The sequence below is a fragment of the Rattus norvegicus genome, chromosome 14 (assembly GCF_021556685.1).
Source record: "Rattus norvegicus strain SHRSP/BbbUtx chromosome 14, alternate assembly SHRSP_T2T, whole genome shotgun sequence".
Taxonomy (NCBI): domain Eukaryota; kingdom Metazoa; phylum Chordata; class Mammalia; order Rodentia; family Muridae; genus Rattus; species Rattus norvegicus.
This window is the reverse complement of record NC_141547.1, coordinates 7,593,601-7,607,081: the sequence shown is the minus strand read 5'-3', so window position 1 is coordinate 7,607,081 and position 13,481 is coordinate 7,593,601. Positions and strand designations below refer to the sequence as shown.

General features: G+C 46.5%; 1 protein-coding gene across 15 annotated transcripts in view; it reads right to left on the bottom strand.

Annotated features, from left to right (window-relative positions):
* Positions 1-13,481, bottom strand: part of Wdfy3 (WD repeat and FYVE domain containing 3) — a 230,675-nt gene that overhangs the window by 162,565 nt on the left and 54,629 nt on the right. For 14 of the 15 annotated variants that reach the window (XM_087582838.1, XM_087582844.1, XM_087582840.1 and 11 more), the window contains 1 exon segment: positions 9,113-9,211. The exons of the other annotated variant lie outside the window; for it this stretch is intronic. The gene's annotated coding sequence lies outside the window, so the exon portion shown is untranslated. 15 annotated transcript variants of the gene reach the window in all.

Here is a 13,481-nt window from a genome sequence, read left to right as displayed (position 1 = left end):
GCCACCGCTTGGTGGGGAAGGGAGTTTGCCACCAAGTGTCACCTGAGTTTGAGATCTGGGACCCACAAGATCAAAGGAAAGAGCCTGTTTCTACTCATCGGCTCACCGGCATGAGCACACACAAATGCACACATAAATACACACACACACACACACACACACACACGCACACACACACACAAATGCACACATAAATACACACACACGCACACACAAATGCACACATAAATACACACACAAATGCACACATAAATACACACATACACATATACACACACACACACTCATACATGCACACAATAGAACGTTTTTAAAAAGTTAGAGTAGCAAGTAAAGACAGAACAAGATGAACCACAACCATGCAGACCCACTTAAAATGATACAGTTCACACAATTTATAATTCGAGCCCTTAAAGAATACAGTGGGAGGTAAAAAGAACTTCAAAAGATGGTTAAATAAATATTAGTTTTTAGAAATGCAAAGATACCCATAACACAACCTCAAAAACATAACAATACCAGCTGACATCACCTGCTTTGGAATGGCTGTGCATCTCCATCATTAAACAAAACTGCAAGTAGGGACTGGAGGCAAAGTTCAACAGTTCAAAGCCTGCCTGCCCCTCGAGGAACTGACCTGGGTGCAGTTCCCAGCCACACCTCGTGGCTCTCAAAGGCCTGTAACTCAGGGGATCCAACACCCTCTTCTGGTCTGCTTGGGCTCTCAACACAGATGTGCACAGACCATCCCCCATACAGACATACATTTACACATACTTAAAAACAAAATAAACCCTCTCTAAAAGCACAGCTTTTTAAAGGATTTAATTATTCTGTAATACTTCTGAATTTCGTTAAGCAAACCCTAACAAATGACAACTTTGTATATGAATTTATTTATAGGTGGCTGGAGAGATCATGTGTCACTTAAGAGCACCTGGGTTCCAGGACAGGTTCCTGGGCAGCTCTCTCTAATTTGAGGGGACCCAGTACCCTCTTCTGGCCTCCAAAGGCACTAGGTACTCACATGGTACATAGACACAAAAGCTAAGACACACAGACACACACACACACACACACACACATACACACACACACATACACACACACTAATTTTTAAAAATAATAGATTTACATTAGACACCTAAAATTAAATATTTAAACACCAATTTTAATGCTCTAAACCTTTAAAAAAAAGTTAAAGGAAATATAATTTGTCTGTTCAGCAAGTAACAAGAAAAGTTCTACACCCGGAGATCTGTTTAGCTGGAAGTAGGTTAGGTTTTGTTGTGGTTGTTTTAAGGCTTGGTTAGCGGTTGTGACCATCAGACTCCTATAAACACAAACAAAACCCCGTGAGGCTTCTCTGTCCTCTGGGGAAGGGTTCTTGCTCTCCCAGCCACTCGTGGCAACCTGGCAAGTGTCTGTCCTTAGGGAAATGGAGTCCAGCCCAGAGACTCTAGAGAAGGAGAAGGAACAAACTAGTCAGCTCCCTCAACCCCACGAAGACTCCGACGCAAGGGAGAAAGAAGAATAAAACTGAGTACTTTAAAATAGCATCCAGACAAACTGCCATGCTCAATGACGCAGTACATCTGATCTCATACTCCCAAGGCGGGCCCTCCCCGATCTTCAACAACATCAGAACGAACCAAGTCTGCAGTGGTCAATCACTCCCGATTTGTTTGTATTTGGGGGTTCACCATGAACTTTACTGTGTCCTCCCATCTGCTCTGTGGCTATAAGGTAAGAACTGTGGCTCTAAATGACATGTCATGAATAATTTACCAGTTGTTAACCATCCCCTGGGTAAGCAGGTCCCTAGGATACAGTAAGTTCCGCCCAGCAGGAGTCACATGCCATTTACCAGAGAATGCCACCTCCCTTGAGACAATCTGGTGGCGGTGAAAATACAGATAGATGAGAGGTCCACGCCCTTTATAGCAGAGAGAGGCAAGGCTGATAAGGGAAACAGAACCCAGCTGCTGGGAGCTGGGGCCTTGGGGGAAGAATGTCCCGGCTACATACATACATGTTTACAAGGTTTTTGACTTCAAGAAGAAGCGAACGGTGGTCCTTAGCCTGTCTTCAGACCAGTGCAGCCTCTGCCTGCTAACTGCTCAGTCTTTTGCCCTCCTTGGCTAGTAAGCAGTCTTCCCAAAGGGAAGCCACCAGCTCTTCCACCCCTGAATCATGTTAAGAGTCTAACTGGACCACGTCTGCACTTAGTAGTCAGGGCCGGCGTTAGTCCCTAGGGAGCTCTTGCTTCCTGCCTGTGGGTCAGTTTTCATTTCGGAAGTGCAACCTAAGATCCTTGGTCACACACACAGCATCCAGTACTTTCAGAGAAATGGATCCATGTATTTATTGTCCAAAATAAGCGATGGAGAAACACACTCAGAGAGATTAAAATCTCGCAGGGAGATTGAAAAGCCAACCCTAGCTAAAATTTTAAGATAGAGAACTCCTTATCTAATCTTGTATTATCAATTGGAAGCTAACTCATGGATAACATTGTGTGTGTGTGTATGTGTGTGTGCGTGTTCGCGATGTGTGTGCACATTTGCATACGTCCCTGCCGGTGCCTGTAGACACAGAGGGTATCTTCCTTCCTTAATCACAGACACCAGAGCTCACTGGTTGGACTTAGAGTCTGAGGAGCTGCCTGTCTCCCAAGTACTGGGCTTACAAGTGCACACGGCCACAGCCTGCTTTTAAATGGGTGCTGGGGTGCTACACTGAAGTCATCAGTCAGCCACCCAGTTACCTCTCCGACCCAGGAAATAACTACATATTGAAATGATATCTTATCTTCTAGCTAGTCCTACAAAGGCAATATGACTTGTTCCTCTTCTAGCATTCAGAGAAAACCACCACATGAAGTACTTTTACATAAAAAGATGCTTTTACACACGCACATGCTCACACACGCATACACACATACAACATGCACAAACTCACAAGTGCACATGCACACACCCACAACACCCACAAATACACACAAAGCAACACGCACACACACACACATGCACACACACCACACTCACACAGGCACATATACACACACTACATACATGAGCACACACACATATACATTTACACACATGTACACACAACTCATGTGTGTACACACACATATACATGCACACATATACGTGCATGCACACATGAGCATGCATATGCACACAGACAAACACAGCAGTGCTCGAATATGACTGACCCTATGTTCACTCTGTTTCTTCCACCAGCATTGTAACCAGACAGTAACCGACAAGAATTCTGCTATGTGTTATAACCTTGCCAGAGAATTCTAATGTCCCCAGACACATCTGACCTTCGGGGAGTGTTCTAGACACTGAGCTACATTTTCTTCTCTCTTAAACATTTCCTGTTGTTTCGTTTGTTTTCCCCTGATTATAGCGACTGTGCCCTAGGCCCAAAGGAGAATAGCACTCGGAATATTCCAGGACGAGTCCCTGGAAGAACTCATCGAGGAGAACTACATTGGCAGTTAATGTGGCACAGGATTTTAAAAGTCCTTACAAACGTCTTCACGAATAAGAAAATAATATTTAAAACTGGGGGTTGGGGAGGAAATGAACAATAGTAACTCAGGACCAGAGAATAACAGCTCTGTCCGGCAGTTTATGTTGTACCTGCTTAGCACTGCCATTGTAGAGGTGAGAGCAGTCAACGCAGTAAGTGTGGCTACGATCTGCAAATTGTTCTTTCTTGACAGTTTTCAAATATTTAAAAACGACAGTCTACTCACAATTCAAGTAACACGCATCATCAGGTCATAGTGGAAATTTGGCCTACGACTCTGAGGACTCTGAGTTGGCCAGGCCCGCACATCTCCTGCACACCCACATGGAAGACGTCTGTAGTGGGGGCTGGAGAGGTGGCTCGGGAGTTTGGGGCCACTGCTGACCTTTCGGAGGACTCAGTTTGGGTCCTAGCACCCACACAGAAGCTCACAACTGTCTACAACTCCAGCTCCAGGGGACCCAACACCCTCTCTGGATCTTCAGACACTGGGGACACTTGTGCAGGCAAAGCACACATTCATAAAGTGAGGATAAATTTTAAAAGTGTATTTAGGGGCTGGGGATTTAGCTCAGTGGTAGAGCGCTTACCTAGGAAGCGCAAGGCCCTGGGTTCAGTCCCCAGCTCCGAAAAAAAGAGCCAAAAAAAAAAAAAAAGTGTGTTTAGCAGTCTGTTCTGTAGCACAGGACAGGGAAATCTGTTTAAGTTGGGGTGTTCCTTCAGCCTCTCCCTCTGCTCCGTGACTGGATATTCCCTGGTGCTGGATGACAGCATCCCTGCTGAACTGATGGGAACGGGTGCTGTTTCTGCAGTTCCTAGTTCAGCACCTATGTGTGCATTTCTCATACAACCTTACCTTGGCATTATATTGTAGGAATATACTGTAAATAATCTATTAAACGTTCACTGGGAATCACTATAAGCTTGCAAAATGAAAAACGCACCCAAGAAACAACAGTCCACAGACCACAGGAAGCTCAGGAAGAAGGAAGACCAAAGCATGGATGCAAAATGCTCACGGGAGTAAATATGAAGACAAAGTGTGGAGCAGAGACTGAAGGAAGGGCCATCCAGAGACTGCCACACATGGGGATCCACCCCACATACAAACACCACACTCAGACACTATTGCTGATACAAAGAAGTACGTTCTCACAGGAGCCTGATACAGCTGTCTCCTGAGAGGCTCTGCCAGAGCCTGACGAATACAGAGGCGGATGCTCACAGCCAACCGTTGGACTGAGAACGGGGTCCCCGATGGAGGAGTTAGAGAAAGGACTGAGGTAGCTGAAGGGGTTTGCAACCCCACAGGAAGAACAACAATATCAACCAACCAGAGCTCCCAGGGACTAAACCACCAACCAAAGAGTACACGTGGAGGGACCTATGGCTCCAGCTACATATGTAGCAGAGGACGGCCTTGTCAGACATCAATGGGAGGGGAGGCCTTTGGTCCTGGGAAGGCTCCATGGCCCAGGGTAGGGGGATGTCAGGGTACTGAGGTGGGAGTAGGTGGGTGGAAGCATCTTCATAGAAGCAGGGGTACGGGGGAAAGGTACAGGATGGGGGAGAAAGGGAATAACATTTGAAATGTAAAGACAGAATGCCCAATAAGAAACAATTCATATTCATAGAGGAATCATAACATTCCATATCCTTTAGACCAAGGGGGGGAATGAAAAACATCAGTTAGCATTAGGGGACATTCCTATGGCCACCGTACTCAGAATGCCGAGGCCAAAGGATTGCGTTTGAGGGCTATATCATAAGATAAGACAAAAAGAGCCAACACAGAGAGAAAGGGAGGGGAGAGGCTGCAGATGCTTTCAAGCTGATCCTCTAAAAGCAGGGCACTGAACTGAGGTTCACCTTAGCTTTACACAGGAGGCAGCAGAGCCACGCTGAACATCATTCTAAAAATAAGACTGACCCCTAACGTTGGAGTATTTATCGTGTTTGAGCCACGTGGAAGAGTGGCCATGTCCTTTCAGAGATCAGGAAAACTGAGTCATGGACTCGGAAATCAGAGGGCAGGTATGCTGCCTTGGGATTTAGTCTATAGGAAAATGTTTGGTTTTGTTGAAGAAAAAAAAAAGCCTCAGAGCTGGGCGTGATGGCACACACCTTTAATCTGGGCACTAGGGAGATGCGGACGCCATCTGGTCTGGTGAGTTCTAGGACAGCCAACAGACAAACAGCAGGAGGGACTCACTCTCACAGCTGGGGCTGACCTTGAACTGACCTTCGCCTCTACTTCCCAACACCAGGGATGGTGGGCCTGGGTTACCACTGCCAAACTCTTTTGCTTTTAATGGATCAAAACTACTTTTTCCAAAAGCTGCATCTCTGGTCTGTGTGGACTGGAAGCCAATAGCACGCCTTCATACATGCTAGGTATCCATGAACCTGACGGATCTGGGACGAGGGAACAAACTGTCTCCATCACATGGGGCTGGTTGGGCATGTCTGTGGCATTTCTGGGCAGAGCCATTCCTAGGCAGGCTGCCTGGGTTGCACAAGCTGAGCCTGAGCCTGAGTCTAGAAGCAAGCCTCGAACCACTGCTCCTGGGGGACTGCTGCTTCAGCTCCTCCCTGAGGCTCCTGCTACGACTTCCTTCCATTAAGGATGGGAACCTGCAAGCAGGACGGGCCCTTCCACCCAGTGAGTGTCTGTCACCAACCCTGGATTTACAATCTCCCTAACTGCACCTCCCGAGCAGCAGGAATTACAGGAGATAGCCACAAAGTCCACACCTTGAACTTGAGATCCTTCACCCTCCTGGTGCTGGGACTTACAGGCATGTAGCAACACACCTGGCTAACCCCCACTGTTCACCTCAAAACCCAGCTTCCGAATCATCTGATCAGTGTCATCCTTATTCCTATAGTTCTCATCTGTGAATGAGACTCAAAACAAGGACCATTTACTGCCACTGGACGATAACGGCTCGTAACCCTTCTCCTTGGACAATTCCTATCAGAAGTCCTTCATGTATATTTGTTTGTTTAATAACTTGGTGTAGTCCTGGCAGACCTGGTCTATACTATGCAGCTCAAGCTGGTCTTGAACCTGTGACCAGTACATTTCAGACCTGAGTACTCTGAGTACTTGAACCTGTGACCGGCCCATTTCAGTCCTGAGTACTGAGATTACAGCTGTGAGCTCACACATCTGGCTCAATCTATCAAGTATTTATTAAGTGGTTAAAATGGGTTTGGTAATTATGTGTCGTTCTAGAGCTTAGATTTTAAAGGGAAGGAGAGAAACAATGTTACAGGTATCCTTAACACTCTCTGCTGTGCCCACTTCCGCCAAGTCTGAATGGACTCCTTTCCTCATCTCCTGTCTGTCAGAGTGCACAACCTGGATGGTGGGCAGAACTTACATTTCTCCTCTGCTATATGTCAGTGTACATACTTGGACCGGGATGGATAGAACTTAAACTTCTCTGCCAACCTGTTTCCCTACTTGGAATGTTGAGAAATTCTAAAACTGAAAAATTCTAAAACACCAAGATCCACACACTTACAAGTAGTTTCTCAGCACAGAGGCAGCTCTGAAAGTTCGTTCATTAGAGCACGGCGTGTATAAAAATAGATGTACACTTCAACCAGGTGTGTACACCTCTAACCAGGTGTGTACACTTCTAACCAGGTGTGTACACTTCCAACCAGGTGTGTACACTTCTAACCAGGTGTGGACACCTCCAACCAGGTGTGTACACCTCTAACCAGGTGTGTACACCTCTAACCAGATGTGTACACTTCCAACCAGATGTGTACACTTCCAACCAGATGTGTACACTTCCAACCAGGTGTGTACACCTCCAACCAGGTGTGTACACCTCCAACCAGGTGTGTACACCTCCAACCAGGTGTGTACACCTCCAACCAGGTGTGTACACCTCCAACCAGGTGTGTACACCTCCAACCAGGTGTGTACACCTCCAACCAGGTGTGTACACCTCCAACCAGGTGTGTACACCTCCAACCAGGTGTGTACACCTCCAACCAGGTGTGTACACCTCCAACCAGGTGTACACTCAAACCACAACATGGCAAACATTCCAATGTCCAAATGACAATGTAGGGAAGAGAAAGCAAACCGTCTAAGCAAAGCAATGGATGTAAAGTGGAAGTCCACCTGGCCTGTAATCGCCACAGGAGACATTGGTGAGAAACATGTTTGGTTCCTTTAAAGATGATCATTTCTGTTCTTCTCAAGTAAAAGAACCCAATGATCCTTTTCTTCATAAATGTCAATTTTAGTGAGGTCTTATATAATTATCAAAAACACTGAAGTGGCCAATGCAAGTACTTACAGGCAAGAATATAAAGCCGGAACACATTAACTTCTACTTCCGTGATCAGTTGGAAACACATCCAGGTACTGGAAGGCTAGATGTCAGTGACAGGAAAGTCAGCAGGCCACACTCTTGTGAGTGAATGAATGAGAAGACATCTGTCAGGTGTACGGGCTACAGTGACAACGCTTAAATGACAGGATGCCTGGAAACACAGAGGCAACATCTGAACCAGACATGGACCTCGCCTGATGCACAGTAAACAGACCAGGGATCAGAGGGAGGTGCATAAGACGTACCCTGGGTCCTCTCACTACCAGGTACGGTAAGAACACAGGGTGAGCCTGGGGGGATGATGTTAGACCTGCTTAAGAAAGGCAGACACAAACAGATCATTAAAGGCTTATGTGTGAAACTGATAATAATCTTTAAACACAGTGTGTGCTGTTCGGTGGATGAATTTAATGCTGCTTCCTTGACAAAGGTGGGGTAGCGGTGGGGCAAGGGATGCCATCATCAACACAGGATCAACAACCTGGGAACTTGTATCCTTCGGAATTATAGGATAAGACACACAGCACTGACATCCAGCTGTGCGCTGGAACTGACCTGGAGAAAGAGCCCGCTCTAAGAGTTATGATTAGAGGTCAAAAAGACAAACCTGGCCACAATGAATTAAATGGAGCATAAGAAGATGCATAGGAAAACCAAGCCCTACGCCATGGGTTCAGGATAGGGAAAGCTGAAGAGTGCCCTGCCCCTAAGTCATGCACCCAAGCCAAATCAGCGGGGGGCCACCAACTCCAACAAAAACTGTCTTGCTTTCTATCTTCTTAGTGTGAAAAACCGTAAAAATTCTAAAATATTTTTAGCCGGTCATTTTTTTTTAATTTAGCATAATCAGTCGTTTTAAAAGATCATAGTAATAAACAAATATTCGCTGCAAAGCGCCCCCAGCCTCATCTCCAGTCTCCATCCCCACCGCCATTTCTTGAATGTCCTTCCTTGCACATTGCACACCTATATCCGTGAACATCCACTATACATCCTGCCTTAAACAGCCCAGTCCAATGTAATTCCTAAGACATTTTATAGTCGCTAATATTTTTAAATAATCACCATGCATGAAGACAGAACTATTAATCAAGTCAACTTAAGAAGCCATTTCTACTCACAAATTCATCATCGCAGTGACCTAATAAATTCCATGACAGTAACAACTGAACACAAGCCCTCTGGATCTCTCTCTCCCAAGCACTGACCTTTAGGGCATTCCTTGGACAGCTCCTTCTGAGTGTGTGAGCACAGTGGGTCCCATCCACAGATGGCACTTCACTCAGGACTTGAAATCGGGGTTCCAACTGGAAAAGGGAAGGGATATTATGAATTAGAAACCCACATTTGCTAATTACCTCAGGCCCACTAATTATTCCATTCATAGGTGTACAAGCCCTGCTGCCCACACCCTCTCCTGCCCAAGCTGGGAAGCCCGAGGCTGGAGCAGTGGCAGGGACATAAGACTTTCCTCGTTGCCTCTAACACGCACCAAGACTGAGAACCATCACCACAGAAATAAAACATGAGATTTTATAAAGACCACTGCTCAAGTTCTGATCTTAGCCCTCAGTGATGTTCCAGTACGGGAGCCCCATTTTTTAAATGTCTGGGCAACTATGGCTTTAAATCAGCAGAGTCCTAACGGGGACACAGTAACGAGGAGGTTCCACCAAAGCCTTCCACAGCTACTCGCCTTACATCATCTCAATAAACATAACAGCCCGGGACCAACCGACTATGGACTCTCACTACAGACTCCAACCCTGAAAAGAGTGTTACGATTCACTTAGACAGCGGGGTACTATGACTACCAGCTGGCTGCGATATTCAGAAGGGAGGTGAGCAAATGAAATTCTAAATCAATTCCGCATGCAGACCTTTCTAACCCACAGAACCTGGAAGAGTTTGAGTCTGTATTGTCCACTATGGCAGCCATCGGCTTCACGTGGCTTAAGCTCATATTAATTTCAGTATATTAGGTAGAAAACTTCATGTGTCCCATGTGGACTGTGGTCAGTCATGGTCCCCTTAGAGAAAACCATGTGGGGCATTTCAGTTATTAAGCAGGTTAAACTGCACAGTATTACCTTGTGAATAATATCATCCTGACTTGTCAATGTAATCCGGGAAAACAGTCTATGGTTTTTAATCAATGTTCAAAGATTACATTAAACTGGCAGAAGAACGGTGCTCCAACCATCGATCACAAGCCAACAGAAACCAGGGAAGAGCTTGCTTTTCAAAGCTACACATAAAATCCTATCAACAGTAGTACGTCCGACCCAAGACTATGCAGCCGTCTTCTGACCCCAAGGTAAGCAGGACCTGCTCTGATGCCCTCACAGTCCTGGGACATGACAAAAGAGACAATCACAGCTAGACAGGCACCCTTTGCCTCCCCATCAACTCCAACATCATCGGCATTCGGTATCCCCAAGATGGCTGGCCTTTCTCTTTTACCCCCAAACTGCTCTTTATGTCCAATGTAACCAACATCAAACGCGACGTCCCCGACACAGATGGCGGCCTCAACTGGCACTGACCAATGTGGTCTTCAAGGCCTTATCATCAGGTGAGCTGCTGTTCTGAGCAGACATTCCAGTGATGGCTTTTACACTGGGAACATCTGGGCAGACAGCGGAGACAGACATCCTGGCTGGGCTCACAGCTCAGAGGCAGCAGAGTAGCTGTGACTGACAATGAGGGCTCCTCAGACGGAGGGAGGGGGGAGGGAGAGGAGATGGGGGAGGGGGAACAACTGTTCTGTACAGACTCTAATAAGAGCTTTATCCAACCATTACTGAGATCTGCTTGTCACCTCCTGCAGCCATCAGTTTTCAGTTGTTTTAAGAACTAAATCTTGGAGGAGGCGATATAGACAAAAAGAGAAGATAGTTAAAAAAAACGAACAAAAAATTGTCCCCTAAATTCTGGACAAAGAATTTGAACAATTTCTTTTTTGTTGTTCGTTTTTGTTTTGTTTGCTTTGGTTTTTCTGAGACAGGGTTTCTCTGTGTAGCCCTGGCTGTCCTGGAACTCACTGCTCCATGCACCAGGCTGGCCTTGAACTGACCTGCCTGCCTCCGCTTCCCCGGGGCTGGAATTGAAGACGAGTACGGCCACCTGGCAAATTCGAGCAATCTTTCCCCGGAAGAACAGCAGAAAAAGTGTAATCTGAGTCTCTACGGGTGTGGATTTCATTCCTGATGTTATCGTTGGCTCAGTACAGGGCATGAAGTCAATAAATGATGCTAATTTTCTATGGTTTTTCTGTACACTTTGATAAGTTGGTGTTTGGTTTCTGACCCAGGTTAAGGGAATGAGGTGCATATTTTACCAAAGCAGACCTGGCCTCCAGATTCTCCCAGCATCCCTCAGTCCCTACCTGCATACCCTGCCCCCATCCTTGAACTTTCCAGCCCAGAGGCTCCTCCCTACATATAATCTGGACATTTTGCACGCTCGTGTGCGCTCTCTCTCTCTCTCTCTCTCTCTCTCTCTCTCTCTCTCTTCTATTTCTTCCCTTCTCTAACATACATGCCTTTTTTCTCTTTCTCTCCCCCTCTCCTACCTCCCTCTTACCCCATGGTGACTTCCCTGGCTTCCTTCCTCAGAGCCAGAGAACGCACCTGCCCAAGAGCTGCTCCTTTAATATATATCCCTGCCTTTAATATAATCTAACCCGCCTTGCATTAGCTCATTTCACTGGTGGAGAAATAACTATCAGTTGGCATCTGAATGTGCTACCCTTTCCCTGCTGAACTTGACGCACGACACAAGGAAATGCTATGATTCATGTTATCTCTCAGAGTGCTTTCCTTCTGTTCTGAAGACTAACTGTAGACACAGAGATATGGTTTACATCAGGGAATTCAGTCATTTTCACATATGCAAGTTTTCCCATTCTCTCAAAGCTTTGTCCCATTTCCAAGGTGTTAGTAAAGAATTAGAATCTCACTTCCCCTGCACCAGAACACCTACCATAAAAGCAACCAAGCCCTTATAAGAAAAGCAACGTGTGTGTGTGTGTGTGTGTGTGTGTGTGTGTGTGTGTGTGTCGGGGGGAGGGGCAATCGCTCTGCAAGCCTGAGAACCTGAGTTCCCATCCCCAGAGCCCACAAAAGCATGACGAGGGGTGATGCCCGCCCCCCCCACAACCTTAACACTTTGAGAACCAGAGTCGCAGGCTCTACTGAGCCAGTTAAGCCACTCGAAAGAGCAAGCGCTCTACATTCAGGCAAGACACTGGACACTGGTCAGCCAAGACGTTTAACATAGCCTCTGCTCTCCACACACACACATATACATACACCCGTACCCTTGTGCACCACATACATGCAAACGCCTTACACATGCACACATAGTAAAAGGAGCTTGTGAACTACCCAGAATAGGTACTCCGTGTGTAACAGAACCCATCCATGGCTAAAACCTGTAGACAGGAGTTCATTTACATAGGTACCAAAGAGCCAACTAAAACTCCCACCAGAGAGCAGCTTATCCTGAAATCCCCAGCAGTTCTGGTTTGTGGCGATTAAAATGCCAGTCCGTCAACCCACAGGCCTACCTTTAATGGACCCCTTCTCTACTCCCCTTGAGTGGAAGTCCTAATAAATACACAGAGACGGACACCATGTGACTTCTGAGAACTGGTCAGGCGGGAGTCCACATCCCAACCCGGCCTTGATCTCCCTTCCTGGTTTGTCACTGGCATCAGCAATACAAAGCTTCTTGATTGATACCAGACCACAGTATGTGTGAGAAGGAGAAGCAGCAGCTTCTCAGAAACTCCTTTTAGGCTTCGGTCTCTCTGAAGAAACGTTCTCAGAATTTGAAAATTTAAAAGCCTAATTATGCCGCCGAGTGAAAGGTGAGCACAACTGAAAAAAAAAAAAATCAACTCGTATCACAAAGAATGCAGATGTAGAAGAGAAATCTCCTTGTTATTAGGTTGACTTCCCTCCCATGGCGTTCTGTGAGCAGTCGGAGCGTAGGGAGCATCGGTCACATTATGCTTCACCCATTAGTGAAGGGCCAGCAAGAGCTCGGTATCCTGGCTGCCCTGAGGTAGGCAGCGTGCCCCACCACCCTCTGGCCGCCATGATGCTCTCCTCACAAGAGGAATGGAGTAAGTTCGCCACCTGGTATGTGGGTAACACCATGAATGACGTGGTCTTAGTGGGAGCTGATGGCGAGCGAGCTGAGCTATCACTGGAGAGAGAACGACATTTCCAAGCATTACGGATCCGTGGTAGTTGGCCAAAACTCTACTGTAGAACCTTCAGTAATGAGTGATGCCATGTACAGAAACAGACAAACGCTAGCCCACGGATACCAACCTGCCATTCTCAGGCGAGCCACACAGCTTGCTAAGACTCGTCACGCTATCCACATAAAGGACGGCTGGATCCCCAAATCTACACTACACTCCAACGCGGAAATCTCCTGTCTATTCACATAAAATTTACAGACAAGGACATGAGTAAAAGTTCCTGCTTAATGGCCGAGGCACTGAGACTCTTCTGGAAGAGTTCCACTGCAGGAAGTGCAGAAATGAGATCTACAAGAAGAAAC